We start from the raw sequence: 16,453 nt of genomic DNA on the forward strand, positions 1-16,453 counted from the left end.
AACTTAGAAAAGATTTGGACTTATAAAACCTCAGGACCCTCAGCATGACCTTGCAGCAAATGCTTCAATTTCAAGAGGACTTCTTTGGAGAAAGATTCTAGGTTTACCCTTCAAGAGGAGTTTAAACTCCAAAACATATACTATATATAGGGTTGAGGATGTAGCCTTACGGCTAGAGCGGTCGAACTCAAAGCTGGGGAACCGGGTTGGAGTCTCAGCAAGGACGCTCAACATCCTGTGATTCTGGGTAAATCAGTTCATCTCCCCGGGCCTAACAAAAATCAACGTGTCCCTCTGTAACGAAACTGGTGCTCATGTAAAGCGCTTTGATACCCGATGTCTCGGGTCTAGTTCACGCTATATAAAACTTAAAAAAATATATCTATATGTATACTAAGCCCAGAGGTAGAACTCTTGACCAGATATAGGTGCAGAACGTTTTTGACCAACGTGAAGACTTCAATGGGCACAAAATGAATATGTTTCCACTCTGAGTTTTCCCTTCAAACCCATGGCTTCAGTGGTTACTCTCCCAATGGCCTTATGGCTTCAAGAGGTCTTCACTGGTTGCAACTTGTAACCTTGCCCCACTGGCAGATTTTGACTTCCATTTCAGAGACTAAATCAGAAGGTACTGTATTGTATTGATCCCCAACATTTATTTAGTGCTTACTGCCCTTATATGAGGTGCTGAAGTGCTTACCTACTTGGGTAGTACGTGAGGACTCAGAAAGGCATACATTACTAACTTGACATCCAATTTCTCACAAAACTTTTGTGATAAGAAAAGGAATTAGCATAATTGGTTCAGGGCCTGAACCTATCACTTTTAAAGGTCAGGTTAACTGACAGTCTGTGGAAATGTGCTTTTCAATTAGCACACAGGTGCAGGGGTCACCCTTCTCTGTCCACGGGTCCTTAGACCAACAAAATAGAGTGGCACTGAAGCTGGAATTCAAATAACAAGTTTATTAATCACTCATGAGTGGGACTACGTCCACACAGCACTCTCAAGTGCTGCCTGAGGTAGTACATTGAAGTCACAGAACACAGGCCTTATATACAGCTTTTTCTGCACTGGTAAGCATGTGGCAACAAATAGAAGGTACCGGCCTACACAGGAATAGTTACCGACAAACATGGGCAGGTGGGAAATCACTTAGTCAGCACAGTGAGAGGGGAAGCAGGAGTGCTTATGACAGCACTAAGATATTGACAGTTGAGTGTGAGACCAGGTGCTCTGGCAGCTACACACTCTTTAGCATGCATATTGCTTTTAGCTGAGTCAGGAATTAAACTAAAATAGGCAGCACAGGCAGGAAAAAAGACGAGCAGCAGAGGATGGGAGAATTACAAAGCCAACAAAATGGATGCCATAACCAAGATGGCTTCAGCTTATGCTAACAGTAATTATTTCAGATTTCCACAAGTCAACCACTTCAGCTGACCCTCACTTGTAAATTACCCTTAAATATTTAACAAAATAGTCTTCCAATCTTCAAAAAACATTTGGGTATAATGTCCTTGGCTCAGTGCCCATGTGACATCTTGCTCTTTATTTTCTCATTCTAGATGACCCAGTATGCTTGTTGCGAGAGGAGACCTGTGTCATGAGTCTACTGACAAACACTTGCACAGTTTTGATTTGGTGGTCTCCTACAGACTGCTAGACTCCGAGGGGCAAAAGTACACATTTTAACATCGATAGCCATCACTGCTATTACACTACTAATGGTCGTCAGAGCTAACTGTAATAATGGGGCACATGACCTTTTACCTTTATTCCACTTAGGAGACTGCCTGCCCATTCTCACCTTGTAAATTGATGTACTATGTAATGTTCAAAGCCCCTGCTTTCTTCTGAGTATACATGGTGGGCATTAGAGTGATTAGGCACATAAGGAGTCGGATACTTATGTTGGGCCTCCCCTAAAAGTTGGTAACCTTGACATTTGTAGGTTCTTCAAGGGTTTAATGGTAGTCAGTTCTGAAGTCTACTCATCTCCCTACTTGTGACCCCTCATTTTTTAATTAGTTGTAAAGTTAAGTACGTTTGTCTGGATTTTAATTAACATATGTGATTTAGTTTTACAGATAAGGGAAAGCTTTAAATGCCTTCTGGATAACTGCTGTTGCATTAGATAGTTTGCTTTGTACTATTTGTTTTCCTTTATGGAGGTGTCTGCACACACCAGAATCACTCTGAATCTGCTCGCCTCCAATGTCTGTTTTTCTAGCAGAGTTTTAAAGCACAGGATTGGCACAGTGCCATCCACGCTGAGCTAGAAAGAGACAGAGAATTATTATAGAAAACTCTTGAAGCGTAGGATTTGCTAGTGCCATCCACGTTGAGCTGTAAAAGGACAAAATCCTTTTACCATTTCAGGCACAGCTTTGGGTTAGTAAAATACCATCCAAGCCAACTTGGAATGCATAAAAGCAACCGCTGACACATGGTTTGCTCTTAACCCCTTCAGTGCCCATGACGAGCTGGACTCGTCATGGGCCGCGGTGGCGCTGTGCCCATGACGAGTCCAGCTCGTCATAGACCCCGCCCGCTAATGCAACGGCCGGCACTGGGCGGGGAAAGGGGCGGGCACTGAAGGGGTTAATCGAGCTCTTCAGAGAGCTATGGCTGTGTCCAGACACAAGGGAGCACACAGTATAAGTCAAAACAATACCCTTTCAGGCTCAGAGTGCTGCATAAATTATTCACAAAAGGAAGCAGGAAACTCTGGGTAGTTCCAAATGGTAGGTAGAGAATAGCTCCAATATAAACTTCCCTCCAACACCAGCGACACTTGAAATCTGCTCACTTCAAATGTCTGTTTTTCTAGCAAAGTTTTTAAGCATAGGATTAGCACAGTGCAATCCATATAGAGCTAGAAAGGGAAAACGTTTTTTTGCCATTTTTACAGCAAAGTCTTTAAGCACATGATTAGCTAGTACCATTCATGGGATCCGTAAAATGACAAAAGCGTTTTACAACTCACAGAATACAGATTTTGATTGGTAAAAAACCATCCAAGTCAACCTGGAATGCATAAAGCAAACCCTGACACATGTTTGTAGGTTGGTGTGGTGGGCACTGTGCCGCTCCTATGCTCAAAAACTTTGCTAGAAAAACAGAGTTCTCTGCTTCCTTTTCGCATAATTAATGCAGCAGGGGAAGCCTGAAAGGACATTGTTTTGATTCGTCAAGCGGGGGCTGAGAAAAAGGGGAGGAGCAGTGAGTAAAATCTGAACGTAACTATAACGTCCCCATAACCTTTTTCTTTATATCTATATTATATATATATATATATATATTTTTTTTTTTTTTCTGGATCTTTCACATGTGTAACACTGGTTTTAAATGCACTTGTACGACGTTTCAATTTTAATTTTATGCAACATTGACAAATGATGTTTGTTATCTATATGTATTTATACATGCATATGAAGGCAGCCACACGGGTATTAGTCTTTTATGTCTATTTGTCACGTGCACTGTTGCAGAGTATATATAAGTGAAGTTGTAATGGAGCCCGGTGTGTGAACAAGGCCGGTTTCGCGTCCGAAACACGTTACAAGCAGCCTGCAACGCTTGAATAAGCAGCTGCGATGGGAATCCCTGCAGTGTTGGTCCTGTGTCCTTGGGAGTGGCAGATTTGGAGGTTATGTGTTATCTAGTAAGCTGATACTGGCAACTGACACCCCCCTCGTTCAAGAGCACCGCAGCGAGCAGCAAATTAATGGAGTCTTGTATTAAAGTACAGCTGCGGAGCCCACTATGCTGAAATGGAACCTGCTGCCGGAGTGTGGAAAAACGCCTGAGTCTGTAGGTGAGAAAAAAATCATTGCAATTAGGAGAGGGGATGCAGCATTTAAGCTGCTTGAACGGAACCCAAGAATTTACAGCTTACAAGGGACAAAGGGTTGGAAGACTGCAGAACAGGGAGGACTATGCAGTGGGGAACTGTATGGTTAGTTAACAAGCAACACCTTTTCAGTTCGTGTGGTGGTTTGTGTACAGAATAAATCAAGTGACTAGTACACAAGAGGAGGAAGATTACATCAGAAGCACGAACTCCTTTACTATATTGGGAAACAGATGCTCAATGAGGAATTTGTTAAACACTGAAAGGGTCAGGTGATTAACTGCATCGTGAGGAATGAACTCTGTGTACTTCGCGGAATGCAGGACAAAACTCTCCAAAAAACAATACTTTTCTTCTCCCTCTGCCAGTGTTTTTAAAGGGATCGGTGTGCCACGGAAATATGCTATTACGAAGTTATGTCATTTCAGTGCCATTGAAAGTAACTATACCCCGTTTTCCAAAGGAATTTCCCATGCCTTTAAAATTCAACATTATATGTAGGCTTTTACCCAGTTGTTTTACCCGTGTAGGGGTTCTGACCGAAGGCTCAGACACTGGTCTTTGGTATTTTACTAGAGGTCCTCATTTTTCTGGATCTTTCACGAGTGTGACACTGGTTTTAAATGCACTTGTACGACGTTGCAATTTTAATTTTATGCAACATTGACAAATGATGTTTGTTATCTATATGTGTTTATACATGCATATGAAGGCAGCCACACGGGTAGTAGTCTTTTATGTCTATTTGTCGTGTGCACTGTTGCAGAGTATATATAAGTGAACTTGTAATGTTGTCCATTGTGTGAACAAGGCCGGTTTCACGGCGAAATGCGTTACCTGCAGCTCGCATCGCTTGAATAAACAGCTGTAATGTAAAGGGAATCCGTGCTGTGTCGGTCCTGTTTATGTTACATATATATATATATATATATATATATATATATATAATCTACTGGCGGTCGCCAGTAGATAGTTATAGTTAGGACCGTGTTTCCATAGGAAATCTGAAAATTCTATTTTAAATAACTTTGGCGCCGGTTGACGAATCTTCGTGAAATTTTCAAAACTAATGGGGCGCTCCGCTCAGCTCCTACCCTGAAAGTCTCGGGGGGGATTCGTCAAGCGGGGCACGAGAAAAAAGGGGGGTCCCAAAACACGTTTTCCCCATGCATTTTCCCATAGGACCTTTAGTCGAAGGTACAGCCCGAACGGCTGAACAGAATTACTTGAAATTTGGCAGAGAGGTAGTCCTCAGGTCAGGGATGTGCCTTTTGCATATATGGAGTCAATCTGTTCAGTAGTTCCTGAGAAAATTGCAGTCAAAAGCACATACATATCTATAGCTGCGCAAAGTGCGCGCACCGTGCGAGCACCCTAACGTGCGCGAGCGTAATTCTGATTGGTGGTTACATGTTAGTCAACGTTCGAATCGGTCGAAATCAGGAAGTGTCGGCCGCCATTTTGTTTGTTTTCAGGGCGAGAGTGAAAAAGGAAGGTGGCGAACGTGAAAAGGGGGCAGGGTAGAGAGTTCCTGACCCCCTAGTCTTTGTCAGGGGGTCCCTGAAGGACCCCGAAGGCAGAAAAAAACATTTTAATTTTTTTTTTTTTAAATCGCGGGGGTGCACGCACCGTGCGCGCATGGGGAAAAACCAAAAAAAAAACAACATTTTTAATACGTAGTTTATTGTAAAATAAATACATTAAAAAAAAAATAATAATACATACATAACTTAGCATTTAAAAAACCGTACAAATTCACTGAAAAAACCATAGGTTTCACACAAGTTATAGTTAGGAATTAGCATTTAAAAAACCTTGCAAATTCACCCTAAAAAACCATAGGTTTCACACATGTTATAGTTAGGTGGATATTTCACTCGTAAAAAACCAATGAAATTCCCCCGTTATAGTTAGTTCAGATAACTATAACTCGCGCGACCGCCACTCTATCACAAGAATGATGTCATGAGTGATGCCACTGACCATGTCATGAGTGATGTAATATGTGACGTCATGAGCAGGATTGCGGGCGCAGGAGTTATAGTTATCTGAACTAACTATAACGGGGGAATTTCATTGTTTTTTTATGAGTGAAATATCCACCTAACTATGACATGTGTGAAACCTATGGTTTTTTAAGTGAATATATATATACATATATATTATCTACTGGCGGTCGCCAGTAGATAGTTATAGTTAGGACCTATTTTCCATAGGAAATCCGCAACATTCTATTGGGAATTTCTTTGGCGCCGATTGACGAATCTTCGCGAAATTCTCCAAACTTTTGGCCAGCTCCGCTTCGCTCCTACCCTGAAAGTTTTGAGGTGATTCGTCAAGCGGGGGCCGAGAAAAAAGGGGGGTCCCAAAACGCATTTTCCCTATGCAATTTCCCATACGATCTGTTGTCGCAGCTACAGCCCGAACCGCTGAACGAATGACACCAAATTTGGCATAGAGGTAGTCCTCAGTTCGGACTCGTGCCTTTTGCATATTTGGTGTGAATCTGTTCAGTAGTTCCTGAGAAAATTAGGGTAAAAAAGTTAGTGATATCTATGGCCGCGGAGGATCCGCGGACCCTACCCGCACCGTACGCGAACCCTCCCCGAACCGAGCGCGCACCCTCCCGATCGCGCGCTGAATGCTAATTGGCTGTCGAGTGTCTCTCTACATTCGAAACCAGGAACTGTTGGCGGCCATTTTCTGCCTTGGTAGAAGCGAGGCAGAAGAAGCAATGGTAATAAGTGCGTAAAACATATAAAGGGGGCAGAGTGGGAATACTCTGACCCTCTAGAGGTGCTTAGGGGGTCCCAGAAGGACCCCCTGGGGCCCCCCGCGTTGGATGCACGGATTCTCTCGTGGTGGGTGCGCGGATCCACGGCAACGTTTTTGGAAAAACGACAAGAAATCACTGGTTGTATAACAACTTTCTACACTGAAAGGTAGGGTGTATATTTTTGTTTTTTAAAGGTATGATTGTTATTGGTTAACAAAAACAGATATAGACATTATATATGATAAGCTGATATGTTGAAAAGTCAAGCACACTTCCTGTCTTGTGTAGGAACATTGTGTGCTGAACTTGTGACCTGTGAGCTCAGTGCAGTGTTCCATGACCTGTTTCTATGGTAACAGGCAGAAGGCAGATTGGGGGAAGGGTTGAAATGTATTTCAGTTGGAAAGGGTTGAAATGTTTAACCAATAGAAATGTGTGTTTGCTTTTGAGTTTATGTGCGAAGGATTGTGATTTGATGTTTACATGTATATGTGTGGAAAATGAAAGGGAAACTTTTCCATTCTTTGCTTTTGCTGAGAGGTGCACAGTGCAGAGATTCTGTAAAAGAAAATATGGTGAGTGATTGACATACTCCTTAATCTACAAAAGAACTTGAAAGATGAGTTATTTAATTGTGAGGGGATGTATGTGGACTATTTTCATTTTAATCAGACTAATGTATTTTTCCTGCTAAAGTGTAGGGAGTACTTTTTTTCTCTACAATGTGTGTGCATGTAGAAACCATTCTGTGATTGGCATTTGTGTTTTTCATGTGTTTGTAGACAGATAACTGTGCAGTTTTTATATTTTGGTAGAATTAGAAACCAGTCATTGTTTATGAATTTGTGAACTGAGTTATGTTATGTTTCTATACTAAAATGTAGTACTACTTCTAGATGAAGAAATGTGTTTTCATGTAGTGCAAGTGATAGTGTTGTTTGTCTAGAATCACACAGTGAGTCTGTGTGCATTTGGGAACCACTGTGAGAGAAGCATTTGGTAATATTGTGTATTTGCTGACAGATAAGTGTTTTAAAACCAGTCAGGTTGTCAAGTTTTAGTAGCATTAGAAGCCAGTCTTTGCTTATGTGTTGATTAAATGAGTCAGGCATTGACACTAAAGTGCAGTCGTGAAATATGTAGATTGTGTGCAGTTCCCTTATCACTTCCTTTTTTTTTTTTTTTAATTTTTTTTTTTTAATGAATCAGCGAGGAAGCATTAGATATTAAAACAAAAATATATGAGAATCTCCTACACACAGCACCAAAGAAACAAAATAATACATACAACAGATTATACACTGGCCATCATTCTTGTAACCAGTTTCTTATCGGCTCCCATATCTGAGCCCCTAATTTTTTCTTTGAGAGACCTTTTAATTTATACAAGGCTGACTCAGTGTTATATAATGAGATTATCTTCGCCCTCCAATTGCAGAAAGAGGGGGGGTCCGAGTCAAGCCACTGTGACGTTATACAGAGCCTCAGAACCGACATACAGATAAACTTAAAGCCTCTATGGGGGTCCACAGAACCCATCGGGTCTGAGACAGATTCAAATTCCATTCCAAACAGAACCAAAATTGCTGTAATACTTATCGGTATTCCCAAAGATTGCATCATAAAACCCTCGATCTCTAGTAACAGTGGCTGAAGAGCAGGGCAAGAAAAAAACATATGAATTGAATCTGCTGCAAAGAAACCACATCTTGCACATTTGTCGCCCCTCCCTCCCTTCCATTTTGCTATCTTTGCCGGCGTATAATACAAATTAAACAGAGCCATATATGACTGACTCTTAAGGCTGCCAGACAACAAGATAGAGCCAGCAATTTGTGTTACCAATTTTAACTCCAAATTAGTAACCGATAGTTTCTCCTTCCATATTGCTTCCTGTCTAGCCATATCATCCCGTTGCATACCCATAATCTCCATATAGATTTGCCGTATTTTAGAGTTCTGTTTTATTAAATCCAAAATTGGAATCTGTCGGGTCTGACATCTACCCCCCGTGACTGCACCCTGAAGAAAGCTTCTCAGCTGCAGATATTTAAAAAAATCAGAATTAGTAACCCCGAATCTCCCTTGCAAAGCTGAGAACGAGGTCATCTCTCCCCGGACCAGCAAATCCCCAATTCTTTTAATACCATATTGGGCCCACCTCCGCATAACTACGTCATGAAATATCACAGGTAAGATACCCATCGAATCTAATGGTGTATCCCATAAAATACTCGGAAGATGCAACTGCTTACCTAACCCCTTCCAGACTGAATATGCTGCCTGAACAATTTTAAACTTAGTTTTTTTGTAATAGCTCGGCTCCAGAATTTTTAGCAATAAGCCTTGTGCTGAATCACCAAGACACCATTCATATATTGAGGGTGAGAAAGCGACATCCAAAATCGCTAACCGACCATAGACCAAAACGCCCATAAATTGAAGTAGCGTTGCACAGTAATATAAATAGAAATTTGGGAGAGCCAAACCTCCCCGTTCCGTTGGGAGATAAAGCCATTTGATTGCCCTTCTAGATCGGTGATAACCCCATAAAAAACGTGGACACATTCGTTCTATTTTAGTAAACAGAAATTTAGGAAAAAGTATTGGAATAGCCCGAAAGAGGTACAAAAATGTTGGAAAAATAGACATTTTCAGCACATTACCCCTTCCATACAGTGACAAGTGCAGCCGATCTAAACGTTCCAAAGTTTGACTAACGGAAACAATCATCGGCTCCACATTCCTTTTTGGGATACTTTGAATCTGAGGTGAAATAGTTATCCCTATCGTTTTTCTCAGATTTAATTTATAACCCGACACTGCCCCAAACTCTTTTGTAATAACCTCAATTCTCTGCAATGCCTTATTCATATCACTAGACAAAACAGCCAAATCATTGGCATATGCCAGGACTTTAACTGAGTACGAATGCGCCATTACTGGACTGATTTCCGGGTCGGCCTCCAGACTAGAAATGAGAGGGTCAATAAATAGAGCAAACAAAAGTGGGGAACAGGGACACCCCTGCCGGGTGCCTCTATTTATCGAAAACCTCTGTGACTCCTCTCCGATCAGCCGTATTGTTGCCCCCGGAGTGGAATACATTGAGCGTATCGCCCGTATATAGCCATCAGGGAATGATTTCCACCTCATCACTGCCCAAAGAAACTCCCAGGAGACCCTATCGAACGCTTTTTCAGCGTCCAAAAGGGCCACCCCAACAGGAACACTCGTCCCCTGGGCCCAGTCAAATATAGAGATAACCCGTCTAACATGGTCCGTAGTCCCCCTCCCTGCAATAAACCCATGTTGGTGTAATGACACTAATGGAGGGATAACTACCCCCAATCTTTTAGCCAAACATTTCGAATAGATTTTATTATCCGCATTGATTAAAGAGATTGGTCGATACGAGGACAGCTCATGAGGGTCCTTTCCCTTTTTTTTAAAGACCACGATTACTGTTTGAGACCAGGACGCTGGGGGTACCCCATCAAACGCCCCTTGAAATACTAACATCATTATCTCCTCTAAGAGCTCCCTAAACTTGACGTAGAACTCCAGAGGAATCATATCAGGCCCCATCGCCTTCCCTGGAGCTAATGAAAGCATTGCACTTTTAATCTCCTCCCAAGAAAGGGATTCTAACAAGAAGTCTTTATCCATATCCTCTAAGCCTACACAAGGCATTTTATGGAGATAACTCTCAGGACTCAAAACTGACTCAGCCATGTATAATGTTTCATAGTATTTTTTAAAGGCATCCTGAACCTGAGACGGAGTCTCTACAGATTTTCCATCCATATCTCTAATTTTAACTATCCTGGAAGACCCCTCTTTTTGGCGTAATCTATTAGCTAGGACTCTCCCGACCCTCTCTCCATATTCATAACATTGATTCCTGTGTACCTGATACTTTGCTGCCTCCTCATCTGCATAGTCTTGGTATATTTCCGCTCGAGTGGCAGCAACTTCCGCCTGCACCTCTTTGACCCTACCCCCAACATTTATTTCCTGAACTAACCTCTGCTCTACCCGAGATAGGGCCGCTAGAACCTTTAGATACTTCAAACGATCATTTTTGCGTTTCCTTGCAGCGAACCTAAGTGTCTCCCCTCTCACCCCCGCCTTCAATGTATCCCAGACAATATCAACCCTTGCTGAGCCTATATTCATCTGAAGAAATTCAAGAATCCATTTCTTCATCCAACGGCAATAATCCTCGTTAAGAAGGAGCCTTCTATCAAACGTCCATTTTCTAGTCATAGAAATTAAACCAGTACACTCAAATTCCAATATAACCGGGTTATGATCCGATATTATTTTAGGTAAAACCTTAATAGATGACCTTGATAAAATAGCGTCAGAAACCAGAAAATAATCCAATCGTGCCATCTTTCGATGTGGAGCAGAAAAAAAATGTGTAGCCATCTTGGCCTGGATTCAACTCGACCCAGGCATCATAAAGCCCTTGGTCGTGGACAAGTGCTTGCAAACCCCTAAACCCTCTCGGCTTCCTTCCCATATAAGGTTCAACCGATCTCAGATTAAACCCTGACGGAAGATGAATGTTTAAGTCGCCACAAACTATCATAGGTTGTGGATACAGTGAGAGTTCTGAATTGATCTCCTGAAAAATATCCGGAACATCCAAATTTGGCCCATATATTGAGCAGAGTGTAATAACTTGCTGAGATATAACTACCTCGACCATAACCCACCGTCCCAACTTATCTACCTTTTGCTTCCTTACCTCCAACAATCCTTTCTTAGCTAATATTGCCACTCCCTTTATATTGACTGATTGGGATGTACAAGCTATTAAATCAAGTCCAAAAGAACTAAGCCAGGCCCTATTAGACCATGCTATATGAGTTTCCTGCAAAAATAACAGGTCCCATGAACAAGAATATATAATTCCGGCTAGCACCCATCTTTTCCTAAAATTGTTCAGCCCACATATATTTAAAGTGCAACATATTAATTTCCTCATCTGGAATCCTTCCCATTTCCAGGTTCTGACTCGGAAGCAATTTTAATGTGACAAAATTTCTTAAACCAAATGATTCTTATCAGAAAACTTAATGAGTCACTATACAATTGCTGTCCTCTAGCGCCTAAATCGACAATGTGCTGTATGGTTATTTTTTTGCAATAAAACAAATTAACATTCACATTAAACGTAGAGTCTTTCCTCCTCGCAGAGTCCTTTACACCCAACCCCCCCACCAAAACCCCCCAAACCCTAACCCCCCCAGCTACCCCAAACCCACCCCTTATCCTTCCTAGCCCCCTCCCCTTCCCCCCCTACCCCCCTCATGAGGCATTGGGAAACCTGTTCCCTAGTGATGGTAAAGCTTGATGCCCAACCTCCTCCTCTGCAGCTTACAGATACAGAAACGTATAGAAGAAAACAAAAAAGAAAAAGTCCATGACTTGACATGATATTGTAACCCAAGAGTCCACAAAGAATCATAATAAAGTAAATGTCCTTATATCTCCAAAATTGTCAAAAAAAATCCATTATTCAATCCATTAACCAACATGCAGTAGCATACCCTACATCAAATAGCAAAAAAAAAAAAGATACAGCTAGAAGTCCAGTAGCCGAGGAGAAAGTACTTAAATTGACTGACGATATTCTTTAGCCTTGACTTCAGATGTAAAAAAACTGGCTTTGGCCACCCCTGACCACCTTCAGTTTAGCCGGATTTTGAAGGAACACCTGAAACCCTTTAGCTTGAAACATCGGGATAAGCTGTCTAAGCCTCCAGCGTTGCTCAACTGTAGGCTGGCAAAAGTCTGGCCGGACAAAAAATTCACACCCTTTAGCCTTTCTCCGTTTATTCGGTCGTGCTAGATCATACAGTTCTTCTCTTGCACGAAAGTTATTCAAAGAGATCAAAATAGCCCTAGGGTAATCTACGCCTTGCACTTTCTTCTGCACAAAAGGGAATCTGTGTGCCCTTTGAACCTCTTTTTGCCACTCCCAATGTCCAAGATCCGGAAAGGCTTCTGTTAACAATTCGATCACAAATTTCACTGGATCCAATCCCTCTTTCCCCTCCGGCACACCCAATACTCTCAGGTTGTTACGTCTAAATCTATTTTCAAGATCAATAACTTTCGAATGTACATCATCCCTATCTGCTTTAAGGGACTCGACAGCTTTCTTCTGAGCCCCTAACTCATCCTCCAAGGTGGAAATCCTTGTCTCTGCCTCGTTCATCCTTATAGCCGTATCCGAACATGATTTGGCGACTCTTCTCACGGCATTCTGTAAACGTTTACAGGCATTCTGAGTGCGAGTTAGACCAGCCTGAGTCTCAGCCCTATGCGTCATTATTAAGTCATAGATTGTAGCTAATGTAATCTCCCCAGATGCTGGATCTCTTTTTGTTACTTGACCCTTCTCCAATAAAGTAACTTCACCCAATGTAGCAGCCCCGGCAAAATTAGGCGAACTCCGTTCATCCCATGTAGATGATGCTTCTGAGCCTCTCCTGGTTTCAGATCTAACCTCCATACCGGGCTGCGCCGAAAACTCTGCAGAGCCCTCAAGAACCTCTTCCTCTGCCACCAAGTTAGCCCCATCAAGCCAGTCCTGTACTGCGCTATCATTCGAGGACCTATCTGATAATGAGAAAAAATCCTCCGTGATTGAAACCTTATCAAGTATTGCGGGCGGCTCTCTCAGCAACCCCTTGTCGCCAGGCTGCATCGCTTGTTGCACCACCTCCTCCTCCTCCAATTGTACAGATAGTTGGTTTAACCCCTCCAGGACTACATCACCCAGAATCCCACTCTCCGGGCAGACTGAAGCAAGAGTAGCTGATGTCAATTGAGTAATTTGCTGAGATCTCTGAGTATCTGCGCTCTGCTGTGCTCCAACCACCACTGGGGGAGGATCATTAATTACACCTCGATCCTTTCGAGGCATATTATTTACTTCCAGTGTAGTGAATGAGTTTTGGTAAACTCCTAGGGATACTGGTGCTTGTCTAGAATCACACTGTGAGTCTTTGTGCATTTGGGAACCACTGTGAAAGAAGAGTTTGGTAACATTGTGTATTTGGTGACAGAAAACTGTTTTAAAACTTGTCATGTTGTCAAGTTTTAGTAGCATTAGAAGCCAGTCATTGCTTATGCGTTGATTAAATGAGTCAGGCATTGACACTAAAGTGCAGTCGTGAAATATGTAGATTGTGTGCAGTTCCCTTACCACTTCCACTGTAGTGAATGAGTTTTGGTAAGCGGTTAGGGATAGTGTTGTTTGTCTAGAATCACACTGTGAGTCTGTGTGTATTTGGGAACCACTGTGAGAGAAGTGTTTGGTAACATCGTGTATTTGCTGACAGATAAGTGTTGTAAAACAGGTCATGTTGTCAAGTTTTAGTAGCATGAGAAGACAGTTATGGCTTATGCTTTCATTATGAGTCAGGCATTGACAGTAAATTGCAGTTGTGAAATATGTAGATTGTGTGCAGTTCCCTTACCACCTGCACTGTAGTGAATGAGTTTTGGTAAGCTCATAGGGATAGTGGTGCTTGTCTAGAATCATACTGTGAGTTAGTGTGTATTTGGGATCACTGTGAGAGAATCATTTGGTAACATCATGTATTTGCTGACAGATAACTGTTTTAAAATCTGTCATGTCGAGAAGTTTTAGTAGCATTAGAATCCAGTATTTGCTTATATGTTGATTAAATGAGTCATGCTTTGACACTGATGTGCTGTACTTAAATATGTAGATTGTGTGCAGTACCATTAACTCTTCCAGACTAGTGAATGAGTTTTGGTAAACTCCTAGGATAGTGTTGCTTGTCTAAAATCACACTGTGAGTCTGTGTGCATTTGGGTAAGGATTGTGAGAGAAGCATTTGGTAATATCGTGTATTTGCTGACAGATAAGTGTTTTAAAACCAGTCAGGTTGTCAAGTTTTAGTAGCATTAGAAGCCAGTCTTTGCTTATGTGTTGATTAAATGAGTCAGGCATTGACACAAAAGTGCAGTCATGAAATATGAAGATTGTGTGCAGTTCGCTTAACATTTCCACAGTAGTGAATGATTTTTGTTAAACTCCTAGGTATAGTGGTTGTTGTCTAGAATTACACTGTGAGTCTGTGTGCATTTGGGAACCACTGTGAGAGAAGCGTTTGGTAACATTGTGTATTTGCTGAGAGAAAACTGTTTTAAAACCTGTCATGTTGTCAAGTTTTAGTAGCATTAGAAGCTAGTCTTTGCTTATGCATTGATAAAATGAGTCCGGATTTTACACTAAGGTGCAGTACCATGTACTATTCTGTTCACTGTGGCCGAACTGAACATTTTTAAAAGTTTTACCTAAGCACTGTCCTAGAAGTAGTCTGATTATTTAGTCAGTTTCTAAGTACCAAATAGATTGCTTCAAATAAAAGTGTTCTGACATACTGTACACTTGTCTTTTACACCTTCAATTCCCTAGTCAGTATCCATACACTTCCAGGAAACATCCTGTCACTTCCTTTGCTGTCCTCTAGAGACCCATTCAACAGCATGTACTAATTCATTGACTGTGCCAAAACTCAAACACTTATAAATTCACCTAGACACTCTCTTTCCAGTACTCTAATGATTCAGTCACTGCCTAAGTATTCATGCACTGAGCCAGTTCTTAGCATATGGACTACGTCAAACCCATATCCACTATGCATGCAGTCCTCTAACCACCTACACACTTGTCTTTCACACCTTCAATTCCCCAGTCAGTATCCGTTCACTTCCAGCAAACACCCTGTCACTGCCGTTGCACTCCTCTAGTGACCCATTCAGCATCATGTACTAATCCATTCACAGCGCCAAATCCTAATAAATTCACCCAGGCACTCTCCTTGCAGTACTCTAATCATTCAGTCAGTACCCAAGTACTCATCCAGTGACCCAGGCCTTAGTATATGGACTGCTTCAAACCCTTATCCTCTATGTATGCAGTCCTCTAACCACCTACACAATTGTCTTTCACACCTTCAATTCCCTAGTCAGTATCCATACACTTCCAGGAAATATCCTGTGACTCTCTTTGCAGTCCTCTAGTGACCCATTCAGCACCATGTACTAATCCATTCACTGTGCTAAAACCCAAACACTTATAAATTCACCAAGATACTATCTCTGCAGTGCTCTAATCATTCAGTCAGTGCCTAAGTATTCATACACTGAGCCAGGCCTTAGCACATGGACTGCTTCAAACCCCTATGCACTATGCATGCAGTCTTCTAACCGCCTAGACACTTGTCTTTCACTCTTTCAATTTCCTAGTCAGTATCCATACAGTCCAGCACTTGTCACTGCCTTTGCACTCCTCTAGTGACCCATTCAGTACCAAGTACCAATCTATTCTCTGTACGAAAAGCCTAGCACTTATAAATTCACCTAGGCACTCTCCTTGCTGTACGATAATCATTCAGTCAGTACCCAAGTAGTCATGCAGTGAGCCACATGGACTGCTTTAAATGCCTATGCAGTATGGATGCAGTCTTCTATTCCCTAGTTAGTATTCATACTCTTCTAGCAAACACCCTGTGAGTCACCAAGTGTGTCTCCTTATACTACTGTAATCATTTAGTCATCATCATCAAAATATCTTTATTCGGATATAAAAACATCCAAGAAAAGAGCAAATACAATTACACATATTACAATATAATATTGCAAACAAATTTGACATATTAAAAATCATTAAAAAAGAAAAAAAGACAAAATAGGTCGTTTCTGAATGGCCTGTCCAGGGCCTCAATGGCAGAGTTACACAAAAGCAACTGGCAAGGCTATGAAT

The sequence above is a fragment of the Triturus cristatus genome, chromosome 1_1 (assembly GCF_964204655.1).
Source record: "Triturus cristatus chromosome 1_1, aTriCri1.1, whole genome shotgun sequence".
Taxonomy (NCBI): domain Eukaryota; kingdom Metazoa; phylum Chordata; class Amphibia; order Caudata; family Salamandridae; genus Triturus; species Triturus cristatus.